The 18686-nt window shown below is 49.1% G+C and overlaps 1 protein-coding gene across 11 annotated transcripts in view; it reads left to right on the forward strand.

The window, feature by feature from the left end:
• The first annotated feature begins 9684 nt into the window (after nt 1-9684).
• Nucleotides 9685-18686, forward strand: part of TNIP1 (TNFAIP3 interacting protein 1) — a 58427-nt gene continuing 49425 nt past the window's right edge. For 2 of the 11 annotated variants that reach the window (XM_010373667.2, XM_010373672.2), the window contains exon 1: nt 15761-15955. The gene's annotated coding sequence lies outside the window, so the exon portion shown is untranslated. Of the gene's footprint in view, nt 9786-15236; nt 15956-16467; nt 16504-16531; nt 16748-18686 lie in introns of those variants that run through there. The other 9 variants (XM_010373669.2, XM_010373668.2, XM_010373673.2 and 6 more) reach the window with 9 other exon arrangements.

The following is an 18686-nucleotide window of genomic DNA, read 5'->3' on the forward strand; positions in this document are numbered from 1 at the left end:
ATGCCGAGGTTGCAGTGAGCCATGATCGTGACACTGCACTACCTGGACTACCAAGGGACACTGTGTCTCAAAAAAAAAAAAAAATACCCCTATATTCATGGTGCCCCAGCACAGCTGCAAGCAATAAGTCGCCACCAGAATAATCCCGCTTGAGAAGCTTTGCTCCCATGGCCATTACTTCCTTTGCTGTAGTAAAGGGGTGATCACCTCATTTTACCAATGAGGAAACTTGGGCTCCAAGTAGTGAAACAAATTGCCTGAAGACATAGGCAGTACATCGTGGATTGACCTGCTGGAAATGGTCTTAGAGATGGCCCCAACTAACCCTCTCATTTCACAGGTTTGCTAACTGAGGCCCAGAGACAGGATTGTGACCATGGTGTTAGTAAGGGCCAGATCTGAGGCTGGAATGCAGCTGTCCTGATTCCAGGCTCTGCTCTCTCTCTGTTGACACTTCCTCCTTTACCTATTGATGAGGAAGCCAGACTGAGCTGAGCATGGGAGGGAGAAGTGGTGTCGGGTTGCTCAACCTGAAATTTGGAACCCAGAAGCGGTAAACCAGTGCTCTAACATGCCTCCTCATTCCCCACCAGAACTTGGGTTTCCTACAGATTTCCCCACTTTAGGGTTGGTGTGAGGCAAGTGGGAAATTGTAGTTACATAACTGAGCCCACTGCTCAGTGGTTAAGGCTGTGGAGATAGGCAGGCCTGGGTTCAAATCCCATCCACCACTTAATAGAAGTAAATAAGTAACTTGACCTGTCTGTACTGGCAATACACATTTATTTCTGAGCACACTGTCTAGAACATACGAAGGACTCAGTAAGTATTTCAGCTCTTTATTATCAATAATAGGCAGGATTCGATTTTAGAGAAGAGTAATCAGGGTCAGAGTGGGGAGTCTGATGCTCTACACTATGCCTGCTACATGGAGAGCTAAGTGGGGAAAGATTTAGAAAAATCTCAACCAGACCAGGCTCAGTGGCTATGCCTGTAATCCCAGCACTTTGGGAGGCCGAGGCGGGTGGATCACCTGAGGTCAAGAGTTCAAGACCAGCCGGGCCAACACGGTGAAACCCCGTCTCTACTAAAAACACACAAAAAAATTTAGCCGAATGTGGTGGCCGGCACCTGTAATCCCAGCTACTTGAGATGCCGAGGCAGGAGAATCGCTTGAACCCGGGAAGCGGCGATTACAGTGAGCCAAGCTCACACCACTGCACTGCGGCCTGGGCGACAGGAGCAAAACTGTCTTAAAACAAAAAAAAAAAAAAGAAAAGAAAAATCTCAACCAAGCAAGGGACACTGAGTGCAGAGGCAATGAGTGAACCACAGGGAGGACTAACAAAGGCTCCTTGGAGAAGGGGACATTTGAGAGCCCCTCAACAGATGGTTAGAGAAACTCTCACATTAGAAACTACTGAAGGAGGGAGGTGGGGTCCAGGCAGAGGCAACGGCTGAAGCAAAGGCGCAGAGCTGGGAAAGGAGAGGTGCATGGGAGTGTGGGAGCCCATCACCGGCTGTGCGAGGACGCCCTCTGGGAAGGTCACTGAGTCCAGGCTGGAGTGTGGACTTTATCCTCCAGGCACTGGCTAGCCCCTGAATATGCTAGGGAGGAAGAGTATATGATGATCAGAGATGTCCTTTAGAAAAGACGTCCCCAGGGACCAGTGTGGAGGAGACAGGACCAGCAGCTAGGGTCCCTAGGTGTGAGAAGGATGAGGACACAAGCCAGCACAGAGGAAGCAGAGATGGAGAAAAGAGAGGGACACGGGGGAGCGAGAAAACAGGGGAAAGGGCCCTAAAGTGCTATGGGGAGTAAGCGGGGAGGGAGCAGATGTGAAGCCAGGTTCCATTCCCTAAGAACCCAGAGAAGGACGTGAGAACAGAGGTCCCTGATGTAGGCTGTCCCACTGCCCTCCTCTCATCTAGGTAAGGACTGACAAAACCCTAACGAGAGCCGTCTGGGAATGTCCCCCCACCACACACACAGGCCCAGCTGTTAAAAGTTTCCAGAACATGCATTTCCCTCTGTGGGATGGCCCCACCCCTTCCTCCCAACTACCACCATCTGCCTATTGCGCTGCCAGCTGCATGCAGAACCCCTCCCTGGCCCTCTTGAAGGCCATGGACCTTGACCTGGCAGGGTCTGAAAGGAAAGCAGGGAGGGTGGGGAATTGACATTTCTTTTCCCCACTTTCCCATGTGCCTGCTATCCACTCGAGGCCCATAAATACTGCTTGTCACACACAGAATTACAGTCACTGCCAGCCATACCCACAGAGCACACAGTAGAATGAGAAACACATGGCTGATAATACAAAGGAATGTAAGGTATTCTGCTGGTAACACATACAGAGACACACATTGTTGACCATATAGAGAAAATAATTTTTTAAATTTGCTGATAACATCCAAAAATACAGACATTGTGTGTGTGTGTGTGTGTGTGTGTGTGTGTGTGTGTATTGCTGTCCACATGGGAAACACCTCGCATATATATCCTAACTTGTTCTTCACACACACTGAGGCATGTGCACACTCACACTCTTCTTAGTGCACAGCCTTAGTGTGCCCCACACACCTCCAGAAATCAGGAGTCTGCCTGTTGTTGTGTAGGCCCATTGGAGGAGGACAATTAACCAGGCTGTGTGGAGGGCAGACTTCGAGCCCAACAGCCCTGACTTGAACTCTGATCCTACTTGGCATCCTGTTCTGGGAGACAAGACTAGCTCCCTGGAGAACCACACAGTAAATGAGATCAAGCCTTGGGAAAGGAGCAAAGTCCCCAGGGAAGGCTTTGTGGAGGGTGAGGCACAGAGTGAGTGAAATTTAAAGAGGTAGCAGAGAAAGATTGATTCTCCTTCAAAAGCATGGATCCCATTTTGTTCACTTTTCCAGGAGAGTTCTAGAAACTGGTGGTGAAGGGGTTAACTGTGACAGCTACCACATCCCTTGCCCCCATAGGGCTGTGAAAAACCAGAGTGCTGGGATTTGCCCAAGGTGAGTCAGGGTCACTACCTTCCTGCTGCCTTTGGCTGTTCCCAGGATAAAACTCCCCTGGTGAGTGAGATGGAAACCTAAAATGAAACCTTGCTAAACTCCCGGACTCAAGCCTCATTACTGTCACCTTTGTCAGCAGCAGCAGCACCAAATCTATCATCACCATCATCACTTCTCCCTGAGGCCTGGTCTCCCATTGGGGTAGGAATGTGCTGATTTTGCTTGGGCAACACACCCTCTCACTGGGCTTCAGACTCTCAATTTTCCTGCATTGGAGGATACTTTAGAGGCAAAATGAGATTAATTTCATGAGGAGCCTTGCACAGTGCCTGGTACCCTGGGGATGTTCAGGTCCTATTACCTGCCCTTCTGTCTTTCCCAGTGTCCTCTCTCCTCTTTTCTCTCTACCATCCCAGGGTCCAGGTTAATTGCAGTGCCATATTTGCATAGACGTGAGACCTCACCCGGGGAAATTCCCCCTGGTGACCAACCAGGCTTCCTTTCTGAGGTCAGGCCACATCATCAGACACTGCTCCTTCCTCTCCGGCTTGCCACTGCCACGGCTGGCTTTCGTCCCTGTCATCTGGCAGGGTTAGATCCCGGCACACAGATTTAGGCTCATCCTTTGACCTTGGGTACTGTCTAGAGGGTGGGGATGTGGAGGCTGGGCTAGGGACCCAGAGTAAAACAGTGAGGGGATAGATACTCTGGGAGAAGAGGATAGGGCAGCAGGTAGGTGGTGGATAGGAAGCCTGGATTGCAATTTGAACTCATCAGTAACTTGATGGCTGCCCCTGGGCATGAACCTTCCCTTCTCTGAACCTTAGTTTCCCCTTCTATCCAGTGAGAAGATTGGTCGAGATAAACTCTAAGCTTTGTTCCAGATCTGATAGACTAAGAAGCCACTTCCTTTGCTTCCACTTCCTTTGGCTGCACAGTGTCGCAACATTTGTACTTGGATCCTCTTCCTCTGACAAGAATCTTGCAACATACCACCCTGTATCAATTTCCTTGGAAAGCACAATTGTGCAAAATGCCTCCCTGAGTCCCATTTTTCAAATGCTGATAGAATTACACATACCTCCTCTCCACTTAGTGGCTTAGCTTGCGTTTTGACTTTTCCTTTCACACTCATCATTTGTAGTGTTCTGTGACTCCCCAAAAGAGGGATTCTCTCTACATTCTGAAATTTGTTGTCCCTATCCTGGTATTGAGAAGTCACCTTCCTGATACAAAAAGAGGGAACAAGTTGGGAGACCACAGTGACTCAAGGACAGTAAGGTCTTGGGATCGCTTGCATCAGAACCAGCTGTTAAAAGGGCAGTTTTGTCTCAAAAAAAAAAAAAAAAAAAAAGGCAACTTCTAGGTCAGTGGTCACAACTTTACACCTCAAAATCACCTGAGGAGCTTTATCAATAAATGCCCAGGCCACACCCCCGGAAGATTCTGATTTAATTAATCTGGGGTGGGGCCTGGAGGGTCTGTGTGTTTAGAAAGCTCCCCAGTGATTTAAATGTGCAGTCAGGATTGAGAACCCCTCGTAGAAGGACACTAAAGTTAACAAACCCCTGGCCTATACTATTCTCTATGAAATTATCCTAACGGATGCCCTTGTGTGCACACAGCTGTGCTCAGTGTTATAAATGGGCAAAGAGAATTTACTCCCTCTTACAGATGAGGAAGGTGAGGGGTGGAGAGAGGAAGTACTGATGAGGCCACAAGGTGAGTCAGTAACAGCGGCTGGCCTGGCACCAAGCAGATGCCTGTGGCCTCAAAGTTTGAGACCTGTCCATTTACTCACAGTCTGAAAAAGGATGCTGCCAGCTCTTCAGACAGCTGTTTGCAATCAGGGTTACCCCATGTGCACCAGTAAAATAAGGAGGGATATTTGTGGATTTAAGACCTGCCTCTGTCACTAACAATTCAAATCCCCTTTCTCAAGACATACTTCTCACTGTCCCCAGATCTCTTCCTGAGGTGCCAGTTTGATCAGATCATTTTTGGCCACAAAAATACTTTGTTAATATTAGTGGAAAGAAAGACTCCTATGGCCTCCCCATTGCTTATTGAATGGAGGTGACTTTTTTTTTTTTTTTTTTTTTTTGGAGATGGAGTCCTGCTCTGTTGCTCCGGCTGGAGTGCAGTGGCGTGATCTTGGCTCACTGTAAGCTCTGCCTCCTGGGTTCACGCCATTCTCCTCCCTCAGCCTCCCGAGTAGCTGAGACTACAGGCGCCCACCACCACATCCAGCTAATTTTTTGTGTTTTTAGTAGAGACGGGGTTTCACCATGTTAGCTAGGATGGTCTCGATCTTCTGACCTTGTGATTCACCCACCTCGGCCTCCCAAAGTCCTGGGATTACAGGCGTGAGCCACCACGCTCAGCCAGAGGCAACATTCTTTAACCCAGTGTTCAAGGCTCCCGAGGTCTGTCTGCCCAGTCTCAGCTCACTTTATAGGCGTCTCCCCAGTCCTCTACTCTCCCCAACCTCAGGGACATTGTACACATCAGCCTCACTCAATGGGATTCTAGCAGTTCATTCTATGACCCACTTCCTTCTTCTCTCCTTCCCTCCACAAGCATTCATGGATTGTCTGCTGTTTGCTAGGCACTGGTGAAATTGTGACAATCAAAGAAGAAATAGTCCCTGACCACATGGGGCTTGTACTCCAGCACAAGTTTTCTCTGTGGACATGTTGAGAACACCAGTGATGTGTTAGGTTGGATCATTTTTTGTTATGGGGATCTGTCCTGTGCATGGTAGGCTGCTTGGCAGCATCCCTGACTTCTGTCCACTAAATGCCAGTAGTATACTCCCTCCTCAGTTGTGACAATGAAAAATGTCTCCAGATATTGCCAGTTGTCCTGTGGGGGCCAAAATCATCCCTGGCTGAAAACCATTTCTCTCATCAGATGCTAAATTAACTGCACCAATAATCATTTTATTACAACTAGTTGCAGAGAGAGAGAAAGGGAGGGCTTGAAAATGCAGAATGAGGGGCCTGCTGTGGTCTGGAGGGGAGTGCAGGAATGGGGAAGGTCAGGGAAACTTCCTAGAAGAGGCACACTTAAGTCGAGACAGAGAAAATAAGCAGGCATTGGCCAGGTGAAGGGCACAGAGGGGGAGGTGCTACAGCCAGGGGCCAAGGCACATGCAAGGAAGCCAAAAGAAGCAGAAAGGAAGACCAGGCACAGTGGCTTACGCCTGTAACCCTAGCACTTTGTGAGGCCGAGGTGGGTGGATCATGAGGTCAGGAGTTTGAGACCAGCGCGGCCAACATGGTGAAACCCCGTCTCTACTAAAGATACAAAACATTAGCCGGGCGTGGTGGCGTTTGCCTGTAATCCCAGCTACTCAGAAGGCTGAAGTAGGAGAATCACTTGAACCTGGGAGGCGGAGGTTGCAGTGAGCCGAGATTGCACCATTGCACATTTGAGGAACCCTTAGGGGTGGTTAGAGTGGAAAGGGATGGTAAGTAGAGGCTAGATCATGAACGGCCTTGGAAGAATTTGTCAGCCATTGATAGGCACTTATCCAAAGGAGAAAAAGGCAGATCTGAGCTTTAACAAGAGCCGACTGACAATGTAATAGACTACCTGTAAGATAGTGAGCTCTCCGTCATTGAAGTATGGTGGCAAAACTTGACTGACCACTTGCCAATGGTGGTGGAGGATGTGCTGGCTCTGGGTAGGCTATTGAGCCAGCAAACATCTGAAAAACTGTGATTCTCTGACCTCTTCTAGCTGCCGGTCCTCAAAGTTCAGATAAGAAGGTAACTTCATTGGCTTGAGTGGGACTTCGCAAAAATCATAGATTTCATGCTTGGGTGACTGAGAGAAGTGAACGCATCCTCAGGTTCCTGACAGTGAGTTCGACCTGGCTGCCTATATGTGAGCAGATAATTCTCGCTTTGGAGTTGGAAGATCCACCTCAGAGAGTTTTGGCTTCTCAAACTCTATGGGGAGTATCAGGGAGTTTAATTAAACCGCTGCCTTTTGGGATCCCCTCGTTAGACAGTCTGATTTCTTAGCTCTATGATGGGGTCCAGAAATCTGCCAAATCCTGGGTTAATGGCATGAAGAGTTTCTATCCTTGGGGAACGTTCAACAGAATTGGTGAACCAGGAAACTCACAGAGTCAAATTCATTCATTCCCTAAATAAGTATCAAATAGCTTTTATGAGACTGGCCCGATCCTGTCCCTACAACATCAGCAGCAGGACCAAAGATGTCAGAATGGGTGAAGTAGGGCTGGATAATTTCATATCGAAAGAGTGGTCCTGTGAGAGTTTCCTTGCGTATATCCAAATTTTGCCCTCTTTTAAGATCCAGTATAGGTCTCATCTCCTCCACATGTGCACTGGAGACATTACTTGGGTTTGAACTCTACTTGTGCCATTTATTAGCAGTTGGCTTAACTCACTAGGAGCCTCATTTCTTCTTTTGCAGAATAGTAGTACCAGTCTTATACAGTTCTTAAGAGAGCTGCATGAAATAATTCACTTAAGAGCACTGAGTACTGTGCCTGGCACATGATAAGCTTAAATATTAGCTATTAGTGTTTTTATTTCCTAACCACCTATTGGCAATCTACCTTTATTCCTCCTGATTTCTCCTTCCTCTGAACTTTTGGACTTCCTTAAAGTGTCAGAATGGAAGGTCCCTTAGTGGTCATCTAGCCTGATTTTTTACATTATAGAAGGAGAAGCTGAGGACCAAAGACTTGCCTAGGGCCATATGGCAGAGCCAGGACTCAAAGGCAGCTCTACTGATTCCCAGTCTGAGGGCTTCTTCTTCCTTGGTGTCTATCCCCTGGCCTGAACAGAGAAGGCAACTTCAAGGAATCCATGGCTGGAAGGGGGAAGAGGAGAGAGAAACTGATTGCTGTCAGCATTTCAGCAGGGAGAGCTCAGAGCCATTCTCCTCACAGGATGTGCCAGTCAAGTATTCTAACTGGCAATCCCAGCTCACGTCACTCCAGCTCCTTGAAACTCCTTAGCCCTTCAAGGTCCCTTTGCCATCTAAGATTCCATTGGCAGGAACTGGTCTAAGCCAGGCTCTGCGAATTTACAGAGAATATGTGATTATGGTGGACTCCAAAGTGAAAATATTGTATATAGGGGGAAAATTGCAATCCAGGAACATTAGGGCTGAGCTACACACATGTGGCAAGCAGCTACCATGCCAGACTGCACAGATATTTCCATCATCACAGAAAGTGCAGTTGAATGACTGACACTGACCCTTGAGCTAGACCAGGGGCAAAAAGATGGTATGTTTGCCTGTACATAGACCCTTTTCTCTGCAGAGATTTAGCATGTAGGTACATGTGGTGGTTGAGCACTTGAAATGCAGCTTGTGCTGCTGAGGAATTGAACTGTTAATTCTATTTAATTTTAGTTTAATTCTACTTGATTTATATTTAAATAGCCCCATATGGCTCCTGAGAGTCTGTGAGCTCTGAGAAGGCAGGAAGCGGGGTCTGATTAGTCCACTCTTGTATCCTCAGTGGTCCATAAATGTTACCATAAGAATGAGGAAACTCTGGAACCAGGAATGATGAAGAAAGGCCACAGCTCATCCAAATGGCCCTCTTCATCCCCTCCCCAGGCATCTTTTCAGGGGATAAGGAACAAAGACATTACGTTTGTAAAGCAGTCAGTAGTTTACAAAGGATGTCTACAAATCATGATTTTTATTTCTAAATCTGTTATTATTTTTGAGACAGGGTTTCACTCTGTTGCCCAGGCTGGAGTGTAGTGGCGCCATCATGGTTCAGTGCAGCCTCAATCTCCTGGGCTCAAGCAATTCTCCCACCTCAGCCTCCCAAGTAGCTGGGACTACAGGCAAGTGCCACCACGCCCAGCTAATTTTTGTATTTTTTGTAGAGAACAGTGTTTTTGCCATGTTGCACAGGCTGGTCTCAAACTCCTGGGCTCAAGTCTGCCTCGGGCCTCACATAGTGCTGAGATTAATAGGCATGAACCACTGTGCCGGCCCATCATTTTAATTACCATTAAATGGCAGGAGTCAGGCAAAGCAGGACTCATTAAGCAGGGAATTACTGGGGCTTAGGATGACGAGGTGACTTGTTCAGGATCTCCAGCTGGTCAGTGCAGAATTCCCTGGGCTGCAGTTTCTAAGGCCTTACCTGACATCCATATGTGACTCGGCATGCACCAAGAAAGGAGTGGGCCCCTCCTTCACTATGGATGGAGAAGCCTCAGAGAGTAAGTGGAAACAGGTGGGATAGGAACGGGGTGGGAGGATGTGGGCTGGGCATCTGGCAGCTTCCTCAGGGCCCTGAACACTGGAATCCCCCACCTGAGGCGAAGGAGGAAATGGAGGTCTTCAGGAGAACCCAGGGAGGCCAGGCCAGGTTGCCCCAGCCCATCCTCGGGTGCCTCTTCCCAGCCCAGCTGAGGAAGCATCAGGCTTCCACTCTTCCCCCCCATATCCTTCCCCCCCCGCCCCCCCCCCCCCCCCCCCCCCCCGCCCACCAACTCCCTGGGAATTCACAGCACGGGACAGCCAGTCTGGGAAGTGACAGGTGGAGGCTGACAAATAAGGGCCCTCTGCTCTGCCAGGGGGCAGGATGGGGCCTCAGCTGGGCCTTGCGGGGCTGCCTGGTGGCGGCTCCTCCATCTCGGGGAATTCCCCTCCTGCCTAAAAGTCAGCTCAGCCCAGCCCTCCTTCCTGCAGAAGCACAGTGAGCCGAGGAGCCTTCGCAGGGACAGCCGCCCCCGGTGCACACAGCCTGGTATTCTCCTGCCCTTCCCCAGGTGAGTGACCAGATGGGGGTGGGTGGCCAGGACAGGGGAATGGACCCACCGCACAAGGGTGCTGGGGTCAGCAGATAACCCCAGCTCCATGCCAAGAGCCACCTGGCCTCCCATGTCCTGCCAGCCAGGGTCTGCTGCTCCCAGCCCAGCTTGCTCTTCCCACCCAAGTCTTGGGTTCCCAGCCCCTGCTCCTCACCCAGCCTCCTTCTCCGCTGTCTTCTCTCCCGCATCTCGTTTCTTCTTCTGGCCTTGCCTTCCTGGCCAGTCTTTTTCTCTCTAGTTGTTACTAGCTTTTCCAAAGGGAAAAGAAAAGCCTATTTTTGTCTTCTTCCCTCAAGAAAAGGGAGGTGTGCGAGTGTGAACATGGATGTGGGTGTTTGTGTGTGTGAGAATGCCTGTGTTGTGTCAGATCCCTGAGGTGTGTATGTGTCTGTGTGGGTGTAAGTTGGTGACTGTATTTGTTTGTGTATCTGTGTGTACAGTGTGTGTCTGTGTGTGTGTGAATTTTTGATGGGAAGTGTACAGGTGTGTATTGGGCACATTAGAAGTCTGCAGCTAGATAGGAAGAGACCAAGAATCGATGCTGCCTCTGAGGGGAACACAATGGAGGCTGAGGCCCTCTTTAACACTGGAGCAACAGGATCTCTTGCTTCTCTCCTGCCTGCTCTGCTTCTAGGGCCGCTGGACTCTTTTGTGGTGGAACCTTTAACAGAGAGCCCAGGGCACAGGGAGTGGGCCAAGCGCAGGCAGATACAGCTGATGCAGCTTCCTCTTTGATTACTTAGAAAATCTGGACTAAAATTCTATTTAATTTTAGTTTAATTCTACTTATTTAGATAGCCCCATATGGCTCCTGAGAGTCTGTTAGCTCTGAGAGAGCAGGAAGCGGGTCTGATTGGTCCACTCCTGTATCCTGAGTGGTCCATAAAAATTACCGTAAGAATGAGGAAACTCTGGAACCAGGAATGATGAAGAAAAGGCCAGCTCATCCAAATGGCCCTCTTCATCCCCTCCCCAGGCATCTTTTCACAGTCCAGGGAAGTCCCTGGCTAGAAGAGGCAAGGAACAGAGGCCAAGTGTGATGGTGGCTTCTAGGCTACAGAGGAATGGAGGGAGAGCGGGGAGGGGCCTTAGAAGAAGAGGGTGTGGGAGAGGACAGGGAGGAAGGTGGGTGGGACTGAAAGAGGGTTGCTCTCAGGGCCCTGTTAGGGCTTCCCAGGATTAGGAAATGCTCCGGTTTTGTAGGTCTAACTTCCTGAGAGGCTGGGGCAGGCTGAGCCTGGCTGACCTGTTCCCACTTCCAGGAGGATGACGAGGGGCAACCCTGGATGCAAGCCCAGATCCAGCTTGACACCCTGACCTGGAGACGGAGAGGCCAGGGGGAGAGAAGCTGGAGTCGGGAGACCCAGGGTTCCTAGGAACTGTGGGAGGGGCTTGGCTAGGCCGCGTATGTGACTATGTGACGAGGCTGGGAATTTCCCCCCGTGTCACTTTGCCTTTCCTCTCCTCCAGTGGTGCCCTAGAAACTGAAGTGTAACAGGCAGGCCCAGGGACACAGGGAAAATAGTTGGGATAGAGAAGGGGGAAGAGGGGAAAGAGCCTGGAGAATAGTCAGCAGCAATGCCTTCTAGGCCCAGCTCCTCAGAGGACAGTGTGATGTCTAGGGCAAGCTGCTCCCCAGCTCCACGCCTTGGGGTCCTCCTGGGGAAAGGAGAGAAGCAATCCCTGCTGCCTCACAGGATTGATGATCATAATGATCATTGCCACCTTTCACTGAGGCCAAGCCCTATGGCATTTGATCGTCACCATCCTGTGAATTGGGCACAGTTATAATCTTTATGTCATTGATAAAGAAACCAAGGCACAGAGTTGTAAGTGGCAGGGCTGTGATTTAAGCCCAGAGGCCAGAGCCCACACCTTATCCTCTGCATGACGGTCTCTTAGGAAACGGGCAAGTTGTGGATATGAAATGGTTTCATTCACCTTAAGGTGCTGAATAAATGTGAAAACTTCTGAAGATACAACTACCTCCTCATGCAGGTATTTGGGAGGTGGATAGAGAGAATTAAAAATGTCTTCTTAGGCAGAGGAGAGAAGCTGGGACCATGGACTCTGCTCATTTATTTACTTTTTACCAAAAACTGCCACAACTGCCTAGAACAATTTTAGTCAGTATCATGTGCTTGACGTGCATTATCTCATTTAACTATCATCAAAATCTCTCTCTAATATACACTTACACCCAGCACCAAAAAGTACCTAGAATCCACTGGAGGGTTTTACACTCCTGAGATTGCCTCAGGCTATTTCCAAGGAAGGGACCCAGGGCTGCTCTTTTCCTAGTTCATTAGCTGCTCCCCGAATTCCATTCTCCCCTAGCCAAGGCCCTGATTCACTCATTCTCCTAATGGAATGAGGCATGTGCTTGTTTGATTTAGATGCTCCATTTCCAATCTGGGGTATGTGGAAATAGCACTGTGCTGGGAGTAGGATACTTGGGTTCTGTTCTGTGTATGAATCATAAACTCAACGTAAGACCTCCCGCAAATCCCTGCCCCTCTCTGGCCCTTGGTGTAGTTCCAGCCTTACAATGAAAAGACTGAGTTGATCATTTCTTTTTCTTTTTTTTTTTTTTTTGAGATGAAGTCTTGTTCTTGTCCCCAAGCTGGAGTGCAATGGTGTGATCTTGGCTCATTGCAAACTCTACCTCCCGGGTTCAAGTGATTCTCCTGCCTCAGCCTCTCGAGTAGTTGAGATTATAGGTGCCCGCCACCACGCCTGGCTAATTTTTGTATTTTCAGTAGAGACAGGGTTTCACCATGTTGGCCAGGCTGGTCTTCAACTCCAGATCTCAGGGGATCTGCCTGGCTCAGCCTCCCAACGTGTTGGGATTACAGGCGTGAGCCACCGCATGCCCTGCCCGGGTTGACTATTTCTAAAGACCCTTCAAGCCTGGCATTCTGAGTTCTATGTCTTGATAGCTGGCAGGACTTTGGAGCCTGCAGCTTAAGAGTGTTAAGCATTTAAGAGCCTGGATCTTCAAGCTCTGGTTACTTGCTGTGCTGTAAGACCTTGGGCAAGTCATCTAATACTTCAAAGCTTCAGTTTCATCTGTGAAATGTGGATGATAATGGTACCAACCTCACAAGCTGGTTGGGAGACAAATTATGAATAAAAGCGCAGAGCTAGCACACAGCAAATACTCCATATGTTACCTTTTAATGCTTTTATTATGCAGCTTCCACCCCTCTTCTGGCACTTGGTCTAGAGTTAAGTTGGTTATAGATGGATTTTTTGTATGTTTTTTATTTCCTTCAAATGTGTATCTGGGTCTGACTCTGTAGCTACCTCAGTAGAGGTGGTGGAGGAGGGAGTAGCAGAAAGGAGATTGAGAAGTTGTGTGCTTTAAAACAAAACCAAATAAAACAAAACAAAACAAAGGCAGTTTGATCTTCCTTCTGGGTGTGGCTTTGTGCGAGTGCTTGTCATTACTCTGGAAGAACAAGAGGTTGCACCTGCCTGAGTCACTCAGCTCCCAGCGTCAGGCCCAGCTTCTTGAGTTGGAAATCCCCTTCCAGACCACAGGGTAGCAGGCAGTGCCAGGCTAGGGGGCCTGTCTCCCATTCCTGCCACGCCCCCAGAGGCTAGGGTCTCAGAGAGGATGTGTATGGTGGGATAGAGCCTGGTGAGGTTGCACTGCAGAGTTTAACAGCAAAGTTCCACCCAATGCATGCAGCCCACAACTAGACACCACTATCATTTCTTGAATGCCTAGTTTGTGCTGAGCCTTGGGCTTTATTTGCATTATCCAATTTATCCTCATGATCACATGAGGAATAGGTATATTATCCCCCATTTTCCAGACAGTAGCCTCAGGCTTAGAGGGGCCACCCAGGTAGTAAGTGGCTGAGCAGGGATTGGAATCCCATTAGTTCGATTCATAGCCTGTGTTTACGACAGTGGTGAGTTTCTGCAAGACAGTGAGAAAAATCATATCGTTGTGAAGACAACTTGGTACAGCAGACCAAGCACACAGGACTGGGAGCCAAGGCCCTGGATTCCAATCCCGCTTGTGTCACTCTGTGTGTGGCCTAGAGCAAGTCCTTTTCTAGACAGAGGACTCAATTTACCTATCTGTCAAATAGGGGTTTGTTATCAATGGGCTCCAGGGCCTCTATCAGGGTGGAATACCCTGAAGACAAACCAAGACTTAAAAGAATGGAAGGGGTGGGGGTAGTCACGACTTATAAATAAACAAGTTTTCTCACAAATTGTAACTGTTAAGAAAAAGGATCCAGAACTAGGAAATCAGATAAAAAGATGACTGAATGCTATTTTTACGTCAAGCTTGAGAATTCCTAGCGGGCACTTTGAGAAATGAAACTGTCTGCCCAGCTAAGGCCAGACATGCTACAAAAAGAGCTGAAATAGTGTGGAAACAAAATGCAAGTAATTAGAGACCAGTCATTTTTAGGTAAATTTTAGTTTTCAGTGGATAGAGGGTGGGGGTGGAGAACATGTGGGTTGGGAATAGGAAGACAGCATTGCAGGAAGAGAATTGGGAAGTACAGGCAAAGAGCAGGAAGAAAACTGGCAGGTGGGGACCTGATGGGTGGAGATGATGCCTGGGAGCTGCTATGTGAACCAGGGCCAGGATTCCCAATTTCTCTGTAAGATCCCCCCAGTGGTGACCCTCAGTGGTGCTTTGGTGTTTGCATCGCTTCCTCCCTCCCTTCCTCCCTTTTGAATCAAGCCATAAGTGTAATTCTTCTCATAATTAAACTAGAATGAATATCGTTTTGAAGATCTAATAACACCGTTGAAGTAACTGAAGGAACCCTAGGACGTTACAAAACCTTAAAGGAGAATCCCCAGATTAGGTATCTAATTTGGGCAAGCGTCTGCCTGTGTATTATCGCGAAGTCACAGTTGATTGATGAGTCTCTCTTCTGTAAAATGAGGGTGTGTATTAAACAGTTCCCCAAACCCTTTCCCCTAATTCTTTTTGAGGATGAGGGCCTGTCAATGACTAAGTTTTCAACAGTACCAGTGAAATGAGTCTTTTGCAATAGGTTTTTCATAAAGCTATATTTAGTTTAAAGAGCTATTTTTTATTCCAAGGTTAGGCCTTCTACTTTTTGGAATTAAAATTTACCTTTCTCTCTTTTTAAAAATAAAAGGATAAACTTTTAAAAAGCTTTCCTACCCTTAAAGCAAGTTTCTGTTCCTTACCGGTCTAGGAAATCCCAGTCTGCTGGGATTATCTAGCCCACATATAGTTAGGTAGGGTGGAAGGCGGCTTCTGGATTTGCCCACCTGGGTTTGAATCTTGATTCAGCCCTTTACTAAGGTCATCTAACCTTTTTGTGACTCAAATATTATTTATTTTAAGAAAAGGTAGTAAAACCCACCTCACTAGGGTGATTGTGCAAAGAAAATAATGCACGCAAAGCATTTACAATGTCTGGGAATTCTTTACAATGTCTGGAGCAAAAAATGTTAGTGGTAAGAGTCTTTACGGGTCCTTTCAGCTTGGAATTTCTATAGTTTCGTTAAGAAGAGTCCTGGAGCGCCCTGGACGGAACTCGGACCCTGAGCTCCAGTTCTGGCTTACTGCCAAATGCTTACGTGCCTTTTGGCAGGTCCCTTCCCAGCTCTCGCCCCTCGCCACAAGGAAGGGTCTAGGTGGTCTCTGTGGCTCGCCTCCGCTCTGACATTCCGACTTTCAAGGTGGCCCCAGGCCTCCGCCAGGGGATTCCGGGGCTGGGAGTGCGGCAAGGGGCCGCGCGGGCCCGGGACGGTGGCGCCAGCGAGGTCGCTCCTAGAGGGGAAGGCCGCCGAGGGGACGTGATGACACCGCGGGCCCCCGGAACCGCGGGCAGCCTGTGTTTACCTCGCTCGGTCCCACCCCTGGCGGCCGTGGGCGCGCCCGGAGCGCGCAGCACGATTGGGCGAGCGGTCTGCCAGTCTCCGGGGACTTTCCCAGGGGTGGGGCGGCCCGGCTAGGCCCCCGGCACTTCCTAGTCCTCAGCCGGGTCCCCCTGCCCCCGCCCAGGAGCCCGAGGATTGCTACGGGGGGCCGGAGCCTGCCCCTGGCCGCTGCCCCGTCCCTGGATTCGGGGCTGGACGCAGCAAGCGGGGCGCTGTGTCCCAAAGTTCCCGGTCCTCGGGTAAGCTGGTCGGGCCGGAGAGGGGATGGAGGGGAAGAAGGGAGGCCGGGCCCAGATTGTCCAGAGCCTCGGTGGTGGCGGGGCGCGAGCTGGGAAGATGGTTTGTGCACCCGGGCCCGGCGCGCGAGGTCCCGGGGCCTCTCCGCCAGCTGCCAGGCAGGGCAGCGAGGGGACTCCCTGCTTGGCGCTGGAGCTGGTGGGGGGCGCGCGTGCGCACTGCGCGGGGCAGCGCGCCTGGGAACGGCGTGGGGCGGCTGTACAGTGCGCAGACCCTCCGGGTACGGGCAGCGCTGCGGCCGTTTGGGTGTCTACCCTGTGGAGACGAGTTGCCTACGCGGCGTCAGGAGTTTCGTATAAAGTTGTGGAAGCAGTGTACATATGTCACGAGGAGGAAAATAATAATTCTTATTGGGCGCTTTCCAAGTTCTGATCTTAACGCTCTACGTGTATTAGACTAATTTAATTGTCACTTCCATCCTAAACATTGTTTTTATCTCCATTTTATACTTTAGGAAACCGAGGTACTTGGAGCTTGAAGTCACACAGCTGTGAGTTGCAAAGTCAGATCTGAACTCAGGCATTTGGCTCCAGAGTTCCTATTATACTATGTCTGTTGAACATGTTTTGCATGCACATTGTTGGAGAGTGCATGTGCGGGATAGATGAGTTTCCAGGAGTGCTTCTGGGGATGGAGTTTGAAGGCTGACCTTTCCACTGTAGGACATTTGTGTGCACGTGTGCGTTGTACATTCATTGTGTGTACAGGAGCAGATGGGAATTTTGTGCGACTGGGTGAGAAATTGTGTTTTGGTAGGGGGAGGGAGGGACTTTTGTGGATGATGCAGAAGAAGCAGCAACGTCCTTCCCCACCCCCTTGCAGAATGACAGTGCAGGGAAATGTGTAGATTCCTAATGCATCATTTTTTTTTTTTCACAGTGCCGTCAAAATGGGATTTAATCAGCACTTACTCATTTTCCAAACAATGGGGTGTGATAGAGGGGAATTTGGCATCTGATGAGAGGTCAGAAAAGGGGACTCAGAATTTTTAAGAAAAATCCTTGACAAAGGAGGGTAGAATTGTATTAGGAGGGTAGAATATTAATTAGTACAAACTCAGCATCCCCGTGGTGTTCTCTGTTTTGCAACAGAAGAGAGGCAGTGAAAAAACTGATAGTGCTAATGCTAATAGCTTACTATGTGTTGGGCACAGTGCTTACATTCTCTATCTCATTTAATCTTTTTTTTTAATTTTTGAAACAGAGTCTCACTTTGTTACCCAGGCTGGAGTACAGTGGCGCAATCTCGGCTCACTGCAACTTGCCTCTCAGGTTCAAACTATTCTCCTACCTCAGCCTCCCGAGTAGCTGGGATTACAGGCACCCGCCACCATGCCCGGCTAATTTTTTGATTTTAAGTAGAGACGGGGTTTCACCATGTTGGCCAGGCTGGTCTCAAACTCCTGACCTCAAGTGATCTGCCCGCCTCAGCCTCCCAAAGTGCTGGGATTACAAGTGTGAGCCGCCGCACCCAGCCTCTCTTAATCTTTCTAACAACTCTTAATTTTCAGATGAGGAAACTGAGGCCTAGAGAAGGTTAAGACTTTCCCAAGACTAGCAACCCTTGAATCCTGGACCGTGTTCCCTTTTCCCTGACCAAGGGTGCTGTCCTGCTGTGTCCCGGGAAAATAATGTGATCAGGGACTGGCACTTCATGGAAGCAATTGATCATGCCCCTCTGGAAGCTGCCACTGGGAGTGTGCAATGTTCTACACGCTTATGTAACCGTGTTTGTCTCCCAGTCTTGGGTGTTCCATGGGTATGGCATGGCACTCATGCTGAGGGTTGATGCCTACCCCTGGATACCCCCACCAGGTTTTTTGGGGCCCCAGGAAGCTGTGGGGTCTGAGTCATACCCTTACCCCCAGTGCTGCCTGTGACTTGGGGCCCGGATGTCCTGGTTGGGTCAGGCCGACCTGATTTGAGTGAGGCAGCGTTGTAGGTGGTTGTTTGTCTGCCTCTCTCGCCAACCCACTGGTTACTGTTTTACCCGCTGTGATTTGGCCACACCATGCTGGCCTGCTTTTCCCCCTCCAGCAAGCCAAACTTGTTCTCATCCTTAGGCTTTCAAACGTGCTGTTCCCTCTGCCCAGAACATGTTTCCCCAGCTTTTCCCATGACTGGTTTTTCCTTATCGATCAAGTCTCAGCTCAAATGTCAGCTCCTCAGAGGGGCCTTCCCTGATCTTTTTATGCAAAGCAGCCCCTTTTTTCACTTTCTGTCATTACTATTTTACTTTTCTCATGCATGTATCATGCTATGAAAGAATCTCGTTTATTTGCTAATGAGAAAGCGTATGCATAGAACTTAGTGTCTGGCAAATTATTTTTAGTGTTTGTTTATTGTCTTTCACTTTTCCTAGAATAGAAGAGGGTGAGCAGGGACCTCCTTAGTCCTCTCGAGTGTATTTCTGTAGCGGGAGAAGAGTGCCTGGTGGATGGCTTTTCTGAGTTTGTTCAGTGAATGAGTAGAATAATGGCACATTTCACAAATGAGGAAACTAAGGCCTAAAGATGAGAAGGCAGGAGTAGAACCAGAGTCTGCTCTCCCAGTGCTCTCCCAAGCATCATTTCCTGATGGCTCCTGCGCCCAGTACCATGCAGTGTTCTTGATGCACAGGTGCATAAGGAGCTGGCTTTGCCTTCCAGGAACTTTTGGTCAAATGGGGAGATGT

Source organism: Rhinopithecus roxellana, chromosome 3, assembly GCF_007565055.1.
Source record: "Rhinopithecus roxellana isolate Shanxi Qingling chromosome 3, ASM756505v1, whole genome shotgun sequence".
NCBI lineage: Eukaryota > Metazoa > Chordata > Mammalia > Primates > Cercopithecidae > Rhinopithecus > Rhinopithecus roxellana.